The sequence below is a fragment of the Urocitellus parryii genome, chromosome 11 (genome assembly GCF_045843805.1).
Source record: "Urocitellus parryii isolate mUroPar1 chromosome 11, mUroPar1.hap1, whole genome shotgun sequence".
NCBI lineage: Eukaryota > Metazoa > Chordata > Mammalia > Rodentia > Sciuridae > Urocitellus > Urocitellus parryii.
In genome coordinates, this window is record NC_135541.1 from 69,728,146 (window position 1) to 69,744,665 (window position 16,520).

Here is a 16,520-nt window from a genome sequence, read left to right on the forward strand (position 1 = left end):
TTTATTTGAAGACACAATTTCTGGGTAACTTCTGGAACATTAGGTATGACTCTTCAACTGATCACTAACTTGTTAGACCCGTTGTTATTTGATTAATATGAACTAACTATGTAGAAGACTAACATGTAAGAGTTCAATTGAGCACAGATCAGTTATTTGCATAACCATGTACATTATGGTGTTTAGATAAACAAGTTTGCTTGGAAGGAAGGGTTGTACTGGGCCTCATACTGGGAGAGAAACCTGGGTTATGGCAGGTACTGGAGCTAGAAAAGGCACTTTATCCTGCTCACAAATTAGAGAGACAAAAGTTGATGACAATAGCAGGTTGGAACTTGTGTGGGATGTTATTTATTCCTGCAACTTACCTCAGCTAATTACAATAAACAGATGCTGTGTGTTTGGATGTTGATCCCAGTTTATAACCAGGGGTGATTAACAAGCATGTGAATTTCCCTAATCTGAATGAATCACCTGGACAGGTGGTGATTTCAGAGATTTGTCTGTGAATCAATAAACAAGCATTTGTTAACTGATACAAGGGTTGGTATAAATGATAAAGTCTGTGGGGTCCAGAGTTTGGGATGGACCAAGAGAAGGAACAGCACCTGATACCATTCTATGAAGAAGGCATGAGGAATGGCAGGCCTGGAAGCTAAGGCCAGCTGTTCCCTGCTCAGGGTGAGAACCTGCTGTGTTTCTCCCAACTCTGGAGAGAATTCTGCCCCATCTCATTTCAAGGCCAGAGTCCACTGTACAACTTAGCCATTGCTTTCCCCACTTTTTCACAGAGCAGGACCTCCCAAAGCTGCAGATTGGTTCTTTAGATGATCTTTTTGTAAAGTTTTTATCATTACAATGATATTACATGTAATAGACAGAGGGAATGTTCTACCACTGTTTTTCGATGGGGTAGCCATGATGCTAGTGACTACATACAACATTCTCAGAAATGGCTTCAGGAGCCAAGACAGCCTATGTGATTTTTACTTAGTTTAATGGTAACAGTTTTACCCAAATATTTAAATTTTAAAGAGATATTTTTTTGAGTATGTAGTCTCTTGGTCTCTGTTCACCTTTGATCTCCTTTTCCTTTTCTGTGAGGGTCTTATCTGTCTGTGAAGTTGCATCAGTCACAGACTCCTAGAACAGCAAATATTTGTGCAGAATTTCTTCAGCCATAAGAGTTCAGAGAACAGTGGAAGTGCTGAGTTTGTTCTTGTCCTTTTTCCTATGGCCTTTACCACCAGGTACTATTCCACTCAGATGAAGTAGGGCTGGTGGTCAGGACTCCCTGTCACAGAGGCAGGCACATGCATCAGGATCGGCAGTCATGAGATCTTCTAGCAAGAGAGCTTTTAGGAGGTATGTAGAGATGCTGGGAAAGAGAGAATCTCTGAACTTACAGATGGAGGGTTCTAATTTTGTAGCTGTTGGTGCTGTGGTTCCAGGGGGGAGGATTGGTTTGAAGACTGAAGCCATCATGGAGAAAGCAATCCACTGGAAAAGGATTGTAGTAAGGATGCAAGGGGATCAAGGTCAGGGTAACACTTGACAGAAGGATTCAATGGTTGCAACCTTTGGATCCAGTTCTCCTTAAACCTACTTTGAAAAGCATATTCTGGGAAATAGATGTTTAAGGCCTTATTGAAAGGTCATAATGAAAACCAAAAATCAGGATGTCTTGTGCTCTCTAGGTCCTTGGTCTTAGGAGCAGTCTTTTCTAGTTGAGCGGACTTTTGCTATTTCTAGTAGTACTAAACCCACTTTCATCCTGTCCTTGGAATTTCCCAAACACATATTATTTCATTTTCAGTTTTGCCAATTATACTTGTATTTGTCTGAATGTAAAAAATCCATACAAAGTGTTACAGGCATGGAAGAATATATGATGTAAAGTTAGCTCTCTTCTTTCACCTCAACTATACGGGTGCCTTCCTAATGTGACTGTACACTAGTGTTTTGTATTTTCCACAGGTAGGTTATCACATATATGCATATTCAATATTTTGTAAATTAAGTATTCACACTTTCTACATTTTTCTTTCATTAATGCTAAAACTTGGAGATGTTCCCCTACACATACAACTCCCCAACTTTTTACAAAGATTATGGAATATCATTTTAAAAATATGTCCTATGATTTATCTTATTAGTACCTGACACAGGGACTTTCAATTGCTCCCAGTCTTTTGTAATCATCATGACACTGAAATAAGTAAACCACTACAAAAATCATTTTCATTTGGGTGAAAAGACACATAAGTGAATTTCCTGTACATGGAATTGCTAGATCAGAGATATGTATATTTTAATTTTTGATGTATATTATTAAAACTGTTCTTCACTATCCATTAAGAAGGCAAAACTATGTCCTTCACAGTTTCATTTTGCACATTAGGTTTAGAAAAAAGGAAATTTTTTTCATGTTTCTTTATATTTAAACAATGTGGTTGTTGGTCATTTTCCACAAGAGCTCATCATGACTTAAAAAACTTTTATGACTAGATATGAATTGCAAATATTTTCTTCACATGGCTATATAGCTTTTTGCTTTACTTAAGCCATTTCTAAAAATCATTTCCTATTGTCTTAGTTGTTTCTTATTTCTTCAATTCAATAAAAATCATGGGATAAACTCATATCTTTGATAACTACTTTTTATTTTTAAATTTTTCTTGAATGAAGCTGATATGACACCATCTCCTTTAAAAGGAGCTATAGTAAAATACTATTAAAATAAAAGACACCTCATTTTATAATTTCCTATGATGAATCCTCTGGCTACTCTTAATGGCACTAATAATTTTCATCCCTACCTGTGTACTCACGCACACAAACAGTTAAGTTTTGCTGTGCCTAGCAAAACAAAGGGGTTCTATGAGAAACTATGAACTCTTTGAGCTGTGTCCTTGTTGCAGCCTTGAGGAGATGGGAGAAAAGAATGTTCTACCAAGTTTAAAACCTATATAGATATAGATATGTGATTGCCCGGAAATTAACTAACTACAACTCAGATAATAAGAAATATGGAGCACTGTGACCATGAACAATGTTACTCTGAGAATGTCTATCCATGCTTGCTAAGATCAAGCTGCCAGAAAGATGTGTTTCATTTTTGCTGTATAAAAGAAGCAGGGAAGAAATAAAGGTGCTGCTTATTCTCTACTGGATGTGTGTGTGCGTGTCTTTCTTTATGCGTCTCTGCTGTGTCTTTCTTTATGCATCTCTGCTGTACCAGGAATTACAGATTGTCAGCGGGTTCTGACACCTACTCCAACTAGTTTTACCAGTCCCAAGGACTATTACAAGGAAAACAGTGGGAGTTATATCAAGAATCTGGGAAAATATCGAGGGTGTCATCTTTTTACATGTTTCAATCTCTTCTCTTAGATTTATCTCTGTAGTTCATGCCTCAGACTTCTCTCTAAGTCCCTCAATAAGCAGTTCTTCTTGGACCTATAAAAGAGGAAGAGTCCACTATTGAGAATCCCTGGTTATTAACTGCAAGAGTTCTGGATTTAAGAAGTTCAGCAGTTAAGCACGTGTGTCTATTTCTCTATTCCTTAGACTATTCTTTGGTATTTCCAGACCTTTGACCTGAAGAGGGGCACTACCCAGGGCACACTTGTGAGATTTCCTCACACTCACTGGAGGTGGGGAGGAATTTTATTCCAGCACAAAGCATGCTGTGTCAGGGAGAATGAGGTTGAATTCTGATTGATTCTCACATCCACCAAGGTGGCATGGCTGTGACCCTCTAACAAGTCATGGGAAATGCTACCCTTGTACAGAACACTAGTCATCAAGCTCCTGGTTGTGAGACAGGTTTGTTTTATTCTACTTGTATAGATTTACCAGGAAGACACGGAAGCAAGTGGAGCAATTTCTGATCTTTCACTGTCCTAATTTTATATGAGGCCAAATCTGATGCATACAGACCAGAAGGATCTGTTTCAGGTCTCTTGGATGGTTGTGCCAGAATCCTCCTCAATTGGGGCACATAATCTCAACAAAGAGTAATCCACCACCAGGGGGTTATTATCTGTACCTTCCAAAGTCTATTATCTGTACCCTCCAAATATACAAAGTGCTGGAGTCTCATAGATTTATGGGCTTCATTAGGATCCAGGTGCACTTGAGGTGTCTGTGTCAAACATTTGCCTTCTGAGTGTCCCTTTGGAATGCTGTCTGCATCTAACATCTTGTCCCATCCCATCCTGAGAAATCAGGCAGTGTATGTCAGGCCCTGTAGAGACTCACCTTCAGCTTGTGCTCCAGCACCCTTTCCTGCTCTCTCAGAATGTTCTCCCTTTCTCTCTCCATCTTCTCCTTAAGCTGTTCCATATTTTTCTGGAAGCTTCTCTCTTGGGCCTCCATCCTTTCCTGCTACTCTTTCTCTGCTGTCTTAGCAGCTCCTGTTCCTTCTCAGCTGCCTCCTTCTTTGCTCGCTCGTCTGCTCCACAGAGATTTTAGAAGAGAGAAGAAACAACAGGCTTGCATTCTAGCCTCCTAGGTTAGCACACCAAGGTGATTTCAGAACAGGCAAGAGGGAAATCTCTCAATTTGCCCAATAGCCACAACAGCAAGACGATGTTTGCAAATGTGATGGAAAACTATTTGCTGGACTCCCCTCTTGCTCTCAGATTTAGCAGAGCCTGTGCTCAATAGCAGGAAGAAGCTTCTGGTTTCAGGAAGATTTTCCTGTCCAGTTAGTCAAGGTCTGTGCAGGAACCTTGCCTTCCTCTGAAAGCTATGATCTCCCCTGTACCTCTTATGGCCTTCTGTCCATCAGTGAGGGCTTTATCTGACTGCAGGATAGATTTTTCTATGGCAGACAGAGAGTGTAGGAAGCTCTGGAGGACCTCCTTTGCCTGGGGAACCAAGAACAAACAAAAACACTTTAGGTATCAAAGATCTGGTATTCAGATGAGGATGGTATTATTCCATAAAACCATAAAACTGACTTTAAAATTTGCATTCTTAGTTATGATCCCATAGAGATTTCTTTCCTTCAGTGTAACAATGGAAGTTCATGCTCTTTGCTGAGACATGAAAACCTTGTATAGCAGCCTCCATCCTAGCTTTGCAGCCTCTTCTCTCATGAATGCTCCCCACCTGCCACCCCAGGTTGCAGCCCTGGTTAGATGAAGGAGCAGGTCTAGAAATATATCCTGTCTTTTGTTTGTGGTATGTGCACATCCTTTTTCTCCATCTCATCTAGGGTTTCTTAACTAGGATCACATCTACAGTTTCCTTGACTAGTATCTCCCAATCTATACCATGAAACTTTTCTAGGCTGACTTCTGAGTTTCTTTTCATCTTTGTTGAGATTAAAAAATAAAAATTGTATACATTGCAGGTGTACAACATGATGTTTAATATATGTCTGCATTGATATATGGTTCCTACAATCAAGCCAATTTTCATATTGATTACATCACAGTTACATTCTTCTATATTCATGAGAATGACGAGGTCTACTCTTAGTAACATTCAGGTACACAACAGATTATTTTGTCTACAGTCACATTTGTACATCAGGTGGGCAGGGCTTACTCATCTATAGATGTATGTTATGGTGCCACTGAATGTGAACTATAGAGCATTTGTCTTTCTGTGTCTGGCTCATTTCCTTTAGTGCAATATTCTCAGGGTAATCCATGTTGTTATCATTGGTAGGGCTTTTTTTTAAAGACTGAATAATATTCTGTCACATATATGACATATATAATTGTATTATTTAGTAATCACAACTGCATGGTATTGGTATAAAAATCAACACAAACTCCAGTAGAACAGAATAAAGAGGTAGGAAAGAATGGAATTGGACCACTGTCTTATACCTTATATAAAAATGAACTAATATGAATGAAAGATTTAACATGAGACCTACAACTGTAAAATGCCTAGAATAAAACTTAGGTGAAATACCCACTGACATTTGCCTTCTCAATGATTTTGTGCATTTAAACCAAAAGAACAGGCAACAAAAGCAAAAATAAATAAGGGCCTATGCATCAATATAAAGTTTCTTCACAGCCCAGAAACTATCAACAAAATGAAAGGTACATGAAAGGAGAAAATATTTGCAAACTATTCATCTCATAAGAGGTTAATTACAAAGTATTTTAGATATTCCTACAACACAATAGATTTTTTTTAAATACATGACTTCATTAAAAAGTGGGGAAAGAATCTGAATAGACATTTTTCAAAAGAAGAAATTCAAATGTCAAACAGATAGTTGTAAAAGTGCTCAACATCACTAATACCAGTGAAAAACAAGTAAAAATCACAATGAGATCACAGCATACCTGTGAGGGTGGTTATTATTAATACGCCAAAGGAGAACAGAAGTTACTGAGGATGTAGAGAAAAGGGAGCCTTGTAGAACAGCTGGGGGGATGTGAAGTGCTGCAGCCATCATGGAAAACAGCAGGAGGATTTCAAAAGAAGAAAAGAGTTCTGAGTTTCTAAAGGCTGCCCTATCAGCTGTGTCACTGGCTGGCTGTATGATCTTCAGCCACTTATAAGATCCTCATGCTCTACATTTCTTTACTGCATAAATGTGGAAGACAGTACCACGTAGTTTCCATGACCAATTTAATACCAGAATTAAGTTGGTATTGCAAGAAAATGACCTGAAACTGTACCTGGTATAGGAAGTGAATGTTCAATGTCTGTTAACAAATGGTCATCATCATCCTCAATGTTACTATCAGCACACACCCAATTACCATTAAAATTTAGTGTTAATACACTATATCCTATTGAATATTACTTTACCCACTTAAAGTATGATACATTTTATGAGAACAAAGTTATTGCTTTCCTATTGTATCTTCTTACTTGGCCTAAAAACACTATCATTCTGAGTAAATAAAAGAAATAGTTGGTTTCACCAGAATTCCTTGTTCTAAATCCTCTCTGGGAAGAACTATTTTCAGTTTATTGAAGGGTGTCTAATGAATAGTGAATACAAAATGATATAAATGTCAACATATTGCCATTCTCTGCCTTAGTTTCACAAATGGTTCTATGAGCTTAGAGTTTGTGAGGGAACAACACAGACCTTCTGACCACACTCTGTTGGCCTTCCCCCCAAATGCCCTTATTCCTTTCTTAAGTTTATTCCTTTTCTGGGCACTTGCCTGTAGTGCTGCTCTATTGCCTTCTTTGCTCCTGAGTAGAAACTGTGGCCTCCAGGAACAGAGAACTCTTCTCTTGAAATGCTTAGCATTAGGGGCTCTAAATGCCACATCAGCCAATCCCGGCAGTATTCAGAAGATTCCTCCTCATTCTGCAGCAAGAGAGCTTCCTTCTTTCTTTCTATGATGTCCTGGAAGGGAAATGTAGGGGAATAAAGTGATCCAACTGAGATCCCCTGGGAAGAAGCCATCTGACAGCCTCAGAGTGATCTGGGACATGGAAAGGAGTTGGGAGACATACTTCAGTCCCAGGTCTGGTCAATTCTCTGTGCAATGGAAAATTATCTTAACTTCCTTAGGGTCAACTCCGATCTCTGTAAAATGATGGAGTTGGAAGATATAAACTTGATGGCTTATTCAGCTATAATATTAATGAAGACATAAACAGTAAAATAACTAATAAAAAAATAAATTTGGACTAGAAGTAAATTTTTCAGGGAATATGGATTGCTGTGGTTGAAATTATGTACATGGCACATAATTCTCCAAGGAATGAGTTGAGTGTATTCTGAACAGAATTTTGAACCCTTCATAAATTATTTCAGTGAGGGTTTAAACGTGTGAGGATTCAGGAAAGAATGTTTTGATTGTTTATACTTGTAAATTACAATCCACTAGATTTTCTAAGAGATTTTTGTTGGTGTTCTGTCAGTTCCAGATGGACTAAAAGTCAAACTTCCAGTGAAGGTGCCTTTTGTCAGCAGAATTAGGCAGTCTCTGAGAGTTTCCTCCCTTGGTGTCCACACCCTTCTTTGTCCCTGGGCCTATGAATATGATGGATATTAATTCTGTGATTCTAATATGTTACATAGCACAGGTTGACTTTTTTTTAAAAAAATGGAGAGTACTCCATAGGACATCATCTAATCACACAAACTTTTAAAAGCAGTTTTCTCATACTGTGGCATAAGAGAAAATCAGAGAGGCTAGAGAAGGTTTTTTTTATTACTATTGGTTGTTCAAAACCTTACAAGGCTCTTGACATATCATATTTCAGACATTAGTTTCAAGGTTTTGAAGGGTGCTTGCTTGTTTCAAAGTGGAGAGGGCTTCCCCAGAGCACCAAGGTGAAAACTAAGGCAATTTGAGTCCTTATTTTAAGTGGGTGGCGCACTGAGAAGAGCACTCACACACCCTGTGCAGACATCTGACTGTGAGCTAACACTTTCATTTCGCTTTAAGCTGCTAACTGCTTGATAATTTGTTTTGCAGCAATACAAATTAAGTGCCATCTTTTAGAGAAAGGATGCACAGTATCCTGAAGAGCTCAGTTGCCCACAAAAACAAAAAACCAAAACCAGTTCTTTCTATGATGAGAATGATGCAAACTCTGGAATCTAAAGAGTGGAGTCCAAGTCTCATTCCAGAAGGAGAGGAATCAGGGAGGATGAATAAAAAGACAATTACCACCAGCTTCTTCTGGAACTCCTGCTTGTCCTCCTTGAAGGAATGCTCCATGAAGACTGCGATGGCTTCCCTCTCACAGGCTGTGTGCACCTCCAGCAGCTCCTGGAGTGTGTCTGTGGGGAACTGCACCCGCTGGGCCATCTGCTCACTGTAGTAGTCGGCTGTCTTCTGCAGGGCTGCTGAGTTCTCACACTGGGCCAGAGTGGTCACTGTTTTCCAAGCAAAGAATGGTTCCTTTGTTGATGGCATTTACACAGGTTTCCACCAGAGTCCCCAACCCTAAGTGACATGGAGTACATGAAAAATCTTACTCATCATTTTTACAAGCTTTAAGTATTGGCATTATATAAAAAAGAATCACAAAAACTCTACTTCCTCTTCTTCTACTATAGGTTCTGTTCTTCCTTTGTCCTGCCCTCCATGAATCAATCACTATTTAATAACCTTGTTTTTCCTATATATTCCTTCTTTTAGAGTTCTCACATTCACCCCATTACACAATTACTGATTGCAACCAATAACTGTTTAGTGTCTTATAGAAAAATACTTCTCTGTTTAAAATAAAAAAAAATTATTAGAGGAAGTAAATGACACAATTTGTGAGTCTTGATCTAAAATTAAAATGCATGTTTTCTTATAATAAATATCATCAGAAATTTACAGAAAGCAATGTAGAGTTTTGAAACAAGAATAGTCTCATCTGCACATGGGGACTGCAGGATTGCATAGACCACATGTTCCTGAAGCCAGTGCTGTTTAGCTTTGTTTCTCAAAAAAAAAAAATGAGCAGGCCTGGGACTCATGACCTGCTAGTTTCGTTCTCACTACTTTCAATTCATAAAATATATTGTATATTCTCATTGAGAAACATTTAATCCTATGTGACTTTCCCTCAACTTGCAGATTTTCTCTCCTTAGTAGTAGCTTCTGATGGTATCCTTAATATACTAATTTTGTGAGATGTGTTAAGCTTCAACAAGTCCTCAGGTATGAAAACTTTGAGAAAAATTTATTTCTGTGTGTGGCATGAATGCCTGCTTCTCCACATTTCTTACAAAAGCAAACAGAATTACTGACAAACTCACAAAAGAATCACAGTGTTATCATACATACTGACCCCCCCAGAGACACGCACTGGGACAACAGAAACTCACAATTTCCAGTGACAATGATTCCCCCTCTCAGGGTCTTGGTCTTTGCCTTGGTGAAGACATAGGAACAGAAATTTTTTGATTACACATGAAAATTTCTTTCCAGCTGGTTTTGTGGAACTTTATCAATGTGATAAAGGCTTCTGTCACTCTTAGGCAAGTCAAAGACAAAGCACTTTCGTTTTGGAAAGAAACATCTGATACACTCTCTAGACCTGTTGAAATTTTGGATTTTCTCACTCTTTCCTGTAAAAAAGAACACTCATTGAGTATACAAGCCTGTAGGAAAAGGGATTGAGGACTTTTCTAAGAATCTTTGCCTAACTGCAGCTCCCAAGCCACTGATCTTCCTTCATTCAATCATAAAGAAGCAGTGTTAAGTTAACTTGAAGTACTTTTGGAGAGGAAGGGGAGACAGATACTCATCATAGGTGGAGAAACCTATAAATCGTCTCCTTACCCTTTGCATCATGGCAGATAAATTAATTATTAAAAGATTGAAACGACTGATTAATCACAAAGATTATCAGAAAGACTTTTCTGATATTGCAGTCCCATGTGATAAATAAGATGTGGGCTCTTCACTAAGGTAATGCTAGAAATAAGGACAAGATGTTGCTGGGAAAAGTAACATGAAGAGGACAGATGATACCCAGAACTGTAGAGAAAATGCTTCAAAATCAAAGCCCCAAATTCACACACCATAATTATGTCTAGAATTTCCTTCCACAGAAAACTCCAAAGTAAAGTGCATTTCAATGTGATGTGTAATTCTTGATGTTGTATTATTTTGGATTTGACTTTGTCTCATAGAGATTCTGTGGCATAAATCAGCTGTGCAAAATAAATGTTAATTCAAAGAATTTATTAACAGTACTTATCTACTCTGCTAAATAGTAAAATGACACCATGTAAGTTTGTGGGATAAATAAGGTGATGTTGTCAAAAAGGTAAAATGAAGACTTAGACAGTATCACTGGGTTCCTGGCCCCCGCCCCCATGAACGATTTATTAGACAAACATCTTTTCCCTGAAGAATGTTACTATATACTTTGGAATAATGAGTGAAATATCTTTTAAAGTAGGTCCTTACATTTCCTGCGATTCTAGGTTTACTTATTTCTAGGTTGATAAACTCTTTTCCTCAAAATATGAGGAGCAATTAGACTTCATAAGTAACAAATATATGAGCCGTAAAAGTGATGGCATTGAGTGTAATCCTCACAATTTTCATGGTACTGATTGTTCTAAAATTATTGGGTACAACATTGAGCCTAAATCTCCTTAGTAAATCTAAATCTTAGCCTCTGAAGATTATTATAAAATAAATATGAAAATCATGGACCCCTCTCAATCATCATCACCATTAACAAGAGCCTCAATTCCAGTCTCAAATAAACAGTTATATTGAGCACTGACAGACAAGGCTTAGCTGATCCCACCTCCTAATTGAAACTCCCCGCACCAAGGTTACCTTTGGATACCTGAAATCAGCTTCAAAGCATTCTTCAGGTACTCATCTTCTGTGATGGGGTGTCCATTCAACTTCAGTTCCAGTGCGAAATCTCGAACAGTCCAAACAAAGTCTGGAAAGAAACTCACAAACTCAAAGGAGTCCTCTACTTCATCTGGTGTGGGGTCAGATTTTGCCCTGATTAGTTGTGTTAGTTCAGTCACATAGCTGGGATCTTAGATAAGGAATGAGAAACAATTTCCAGATCACTTAGCAATAAGTTTTATGTACATTCCTTTTTTTTTTTCCCTCAGAGTCTACTCTTACTCAACCAAGACAATCAAGTTAGAAGATAGAAGGAACAGTCTCAGTTGCTATTCTCTTAACCTCCCTCGATAAGACATGACTGATTGGTTCTTGGAAGGATACTGTAGCTGCTCCAGGGCATGGTGGTCAATACTTCCCATGCTGTTGTAGACAAAGGTGCTGCTAAGAAGCACTGCCAGGACAAAGATCCAGGAGTCATTCTTAGGGTTACCCCAGGAAGCACACGAGAGAAGAACTTAGAAGTCTACTCTTCATTCATTTGTTCATTTAAAGTTATTCATTCTTTCTTTTAGCTGTACTCTTTCTGAATATAGGTGAAATAACAGAATTTTAAGATAATGCTAGATTTAAATCCTGTTATTGATATTTACATTTGTCTCTCTCAGAATATTAGTTTGTGTAGCTATGAAGATAAATGAAATTCATTCTCAATGTGCATAAAATAGTTAATAAAATACCTAAGACATAGTAGGTGTCTCATAATAACTGGGCAATAACTCACGACAAATTTCATCTTCATCATGGCTGTAGTAAGGATGCAATCACATTTCAATTAAGTTGAAAAACACTTTTTTTGACATCTGACAAAATGCCACACCCTGCATTTGGTTTTGTAGATACAAAGTTCTGACAGTCTCTGCTCACAGGAATATCACTTTATAGAGGTGCAGGTACACATTACACATACAAACACAGACCAAATGATAATCTGTGAGGAGAGGGAACCAAAATTATTTTAAAGAAAGAGGGAGGGGCAGGGAGAAAGGAAGGAAGGAAGGAAGGAAGAAGAAATAAAAGGAAACAGTGGGGTGGGGAGGTCCATAAATGTGAATAATTGCTCTGAGAATTCAGAACAAGAAGTCATTAGCTGAGTTTTGAAGAGCTGATAGAATATGGAATTGTGGAATTTGCAGGGGTCCAGCAAGTGGAAGGATTAGCAGCAGCAAGCCTCAGTTGTTAGAGCACAGAGTTCTTTTATTTCACTGAAGTGAGTGTGCAGGCCAGAGTGAAAACAGAGACCTAAATGATATTAATGGCAAGACTTAAAAGGCTTTGAAATAGATCCAGATGCTACTCAAATCCCGTTACCAGTTGTATAGTAGTTCTGCTGCCATTGATTTATGTTCTGTTTTTTGTTGTGGGAATTCTGTGTTTGAAATTGGAGTCTACAAACTTTGTGATGGTGGCATGCTGGTGACTAGGAAGTTCCTGTGCAAAGACACAGAGATACCTAGCTACTAGGAAACTCCTGTGCAAAAGCACAGGATGCCTGGCTGACAAAGCATTTTCCTTCACAAGTTTACCCTGTTTCCCAGACCTGGGATGCCCAGCCTCCTCCTTCTGAGGTAATAAGACAACTATGCAGGCATTATCTGGTCACCATGGTAATGCCCCTAGAGAATAGGGGCCCCCTGTTTATTCTAACCTGGACCTTATATCAGTTAGCTAGCACTCAGGGTTAAAGAAATACTAATTAGAATATAGTCATGGTAACGGGAGGTATGTGTTCTTTGAGTTAATAAACCCCAGGCAGGGAGGAGAGGACACTTCTGCACTTCTTCTTCACCACTTCACTTCACTCTGCTCCATCCTGTCTGGTCACTTGTACTCTTTGTGTCTGTGTCTGTTTTTTGCGCATCTCCTCACAGGTATTACTCCACAGGTGATCCTTTACATTTTGTCTCTTGACAATTGTAATTAGATATAAAGAAACGGTTTTATGCAAACCACAACATATTACAAATCAATCATCCATACTGGTATTCTACTGAGAGGACAACTGAGAACGCAAAACTGAATTTTTAAATTCAGAATTTCTAAATTTTTAAATTCAGAATTTCTAAGTCTATGCTTTCCTTCCTTGCCCTGCCCCCTTACCAAATGTGCAGTACTGAAGCCAAAGATCTACTGCTGCTACTTTCATAGATTCAGACTAATATAAATTAGGTAAAAAGACTGATTTCAACTAATTGTGTAAAGATTAAACACCTAAAGTTTTGCCATTTGCTATAATTTTATTGGATCTAGCTCATGCTTTTAGACAGTGAAAATTTCATGTCCAGAGCTCAGAGACCCGGACTAAAATCTTAATGATGAAGCTGAAATTCTTCTGAAGATTATTTAAATAGATTCCTTTGCCAAAAGCTTTTTTCATGGCCTCTATTTTTTTTTAAGAGAGAGTGAGAGAGGAGAGAGAGAGAGAGAGAGAATTTTTTTTAATATTTATTTTTTAGTTCTCGGTGGACACAACATCTTTGTTGGTATGTGGTGCTGAGGATCGAACCCGGGCCGCACGCATGCCAGGCGAGTATGCTACTGCTTGAGCCACATCCCCAGCCCCATGGCCTCTACTTTTAATGTTACCAAACCCACTGACTCCACAGATTAGAGCTTTCTTCAGGAAGCTTTCCCTAACTCTCATGGCTGGATCAGTTTCCCACTTTTTGCATCTTTTCCTTATACTGATCTCATTCCATATTTCTTGTCTCTAAAAGGAGACTCTAGGTCTTTACCTTATTGACTGATAGATTTGTAGCACTTAGCACGGAGCCTTGGACTTCAGTTGTTTGATGTATATTTATTAAATTAAATTTCACATCTCAGTGTTAAAAATAAGATCTGTCTTAATTTACCAATGTTATTTTTTTGCATGTGAGGTGTCCCCCAAAAGCTTATGTGTGAAACAATGCAAAAAGGTTCAGAGGAGAAATGATTGGGTTATGAGAGCCTTAACCCAATCAGTGAATCAATGCCCTAAGGGGATTAATTGAGAGGTAACTGAAGGTGGGGAAGGTGTGCCTGGAGGATGTGGGTCCCTGAGGGCGTACTTTTGAGGTACATATTTTGTATCTGATGAGTGGAGTCTTTTTCTCTTCCTTGATCAACATGTGAGTCATTTCCCTCCACCGAAGTTTTCCATCATGATTTGCAGCCTTACTTTGATCCCCAAAGGGAGCCAGCTATCTATGGACCAAGTCCTCTGAAATCATGAATCCCCAAATAAACTGTCCCTCCTAAAATTGTTCTTGTCAGGTTATTTGACAGTAAAAAACAAATGACTCAAACAACCAAAGTATTTTAGGTAGCTAGAGAAGTTTGAGGAAATGGAATTTAGTAGCCTCATTATTCATAATTGGATTGCAAGTACAAGAATATATCTCAGATGTCGGACTGAGGTGACCAATTGAATGACACATGAATAAAGAGTACAGCACATTCTCTGCCTCACCTTTTCCACATCACCCAGACCCTCAGTGTCCAGGAGGACCAGGGTGTGGTTTGGCTTGCTGGAGTGGGGCACACACCACATCCAGATGCCCTTGGTTTCAGCCCTCACTGTGGAACCCAGGGGGAAGCCTGTGAGGGAAGAGGAGAAGATAACCTGGAGTGAAACTGAGAGGTAAAGCTGCCAGGGGTTACAGGGGTTAAATCTGTAGGAATGTACAGTGTTGAGCAAGGTAGTATTTGCTACTATTTCACAAGGATAAATCAATACAAGTGTTGTCTATCTTTCTCAAAAACACTCTGTGACCCCAATTCGCCTCATTCTTTCAAGTGCTCAAATTCTTTCACGTTACAGAATTAGTGTAAACTCTATAAACCAGTATTTTCCCACATATTTTTATCTGACCAGGAAAAGCTCCAGTGTCCTCTGGCTTCAAGCTGAGTTCAACTAGTTGTTGAACAAGGGAAGTTTTTGTACATGTTCACCAAGATATCAATTTGAGAATATGAGAATATTTATAACTACCTTATTCATTAAAGATAAAACCTGGAAATAATACCACTGCTCATCAACAACAAATGGATAAATAAATTGTGGTATCCTCAGACATAAGCATACTACAGTGTAAATTCATTTGAAAACAAATAAATTACAGATATGTGTGTCAAACAGAGGATGCACATAAACTTCTTCTTGAGCAAAAGAAGAAAGACACACAAAAATACACACACCAAAGTCTGTTTTATATAAAAGTCAAAAGAAGACCAAACTAAGGTATCCTGTAGTATGTATAATAAACTACAGAATCATTATTTAGAAGCAAGAGTAGAGTGTGCCCTGAAAACCAAAATATTGATGAGCTTTGGTGACAGTGTGAGAGGATGATTTGGCTTTTGAATGTTGGTAAGGTTTTGTTTCCTGATCTGGATAGTGATTACATAATTATTCACTTTATATTTATTAAATATGTTGTATATTTATGCTTTTACTCTGTTATATTTTGCATATTACAAAAGACTAAGTAAAGAAAGCAGCATGCTAATTTATCAAAGATTTGCTATAAATTGAGGAAAAATGGATGGGTAGCTCAATTTGAACATTGGATATAGAGAGATCTTACTGTGCATCTTTCTGCCCATCCATTTTTTTAAAGGACAAAATTAACTATATTTGCATGCTATGTCAAATGGTCATATTGCTTGGACAAAAGGATTCAGATGAGGGAAAGGGAGTGAATGCCAGAGTCTCAGAGAAGGTGAGAGTGGATGGCATCAGGAAGAACAGTGAAGCAGATATTTTGATAAGGTTGGAGAGCTCTTTATTAATGGACAAAGAATGAGATAATTTTGGACAGGTGAGAGGTTATAAATATGCTGGTAAGAATTAGAAATTTTCCTTAGTGGAAGGATTGATTTGCCTCTTCCTTTATATGACCCTAGAGAAAATGAGATCAGTTTGTCCTATTTGTGGTTCCAAGCAACTGCCCTTGCCCCAGGACCACACTCACCATGATTCTGTCCTGCAAGATGATTCATGAGGTAGAATTTCCCCGTACGATATGTCCTTACAGTGGACACCACCACCACAGGCTGACATATATTTTCAAGAATCCTCAAGCCTTCTGAATTCACTGTCAGCTGCTCATTCCTGTTTCCCACTAAACAAATGGGGGTCTTCATAGGAGATTCAAATGCCATGGTCACCTGTAACTCTGAAAAGCCACTCAGTGAATCCCAGGATCTTGA

The 16,520-nt window shown here is 38.4% G+C and overlaps 1 pseudogene; it reads right to left on the reverse strand.

The window, feature by feature from the left end:
* Window positions 1–3,408: 3,408 nt before the first annotated feature.
* LOC113176953 (guanylate-binding protein 3-like) lies at window positions 3,409–16,472 on the reverse strand (annotated as a pseudogene).
* Window positions 16,473–16,520: the final 48 nt, after the last annotated feature.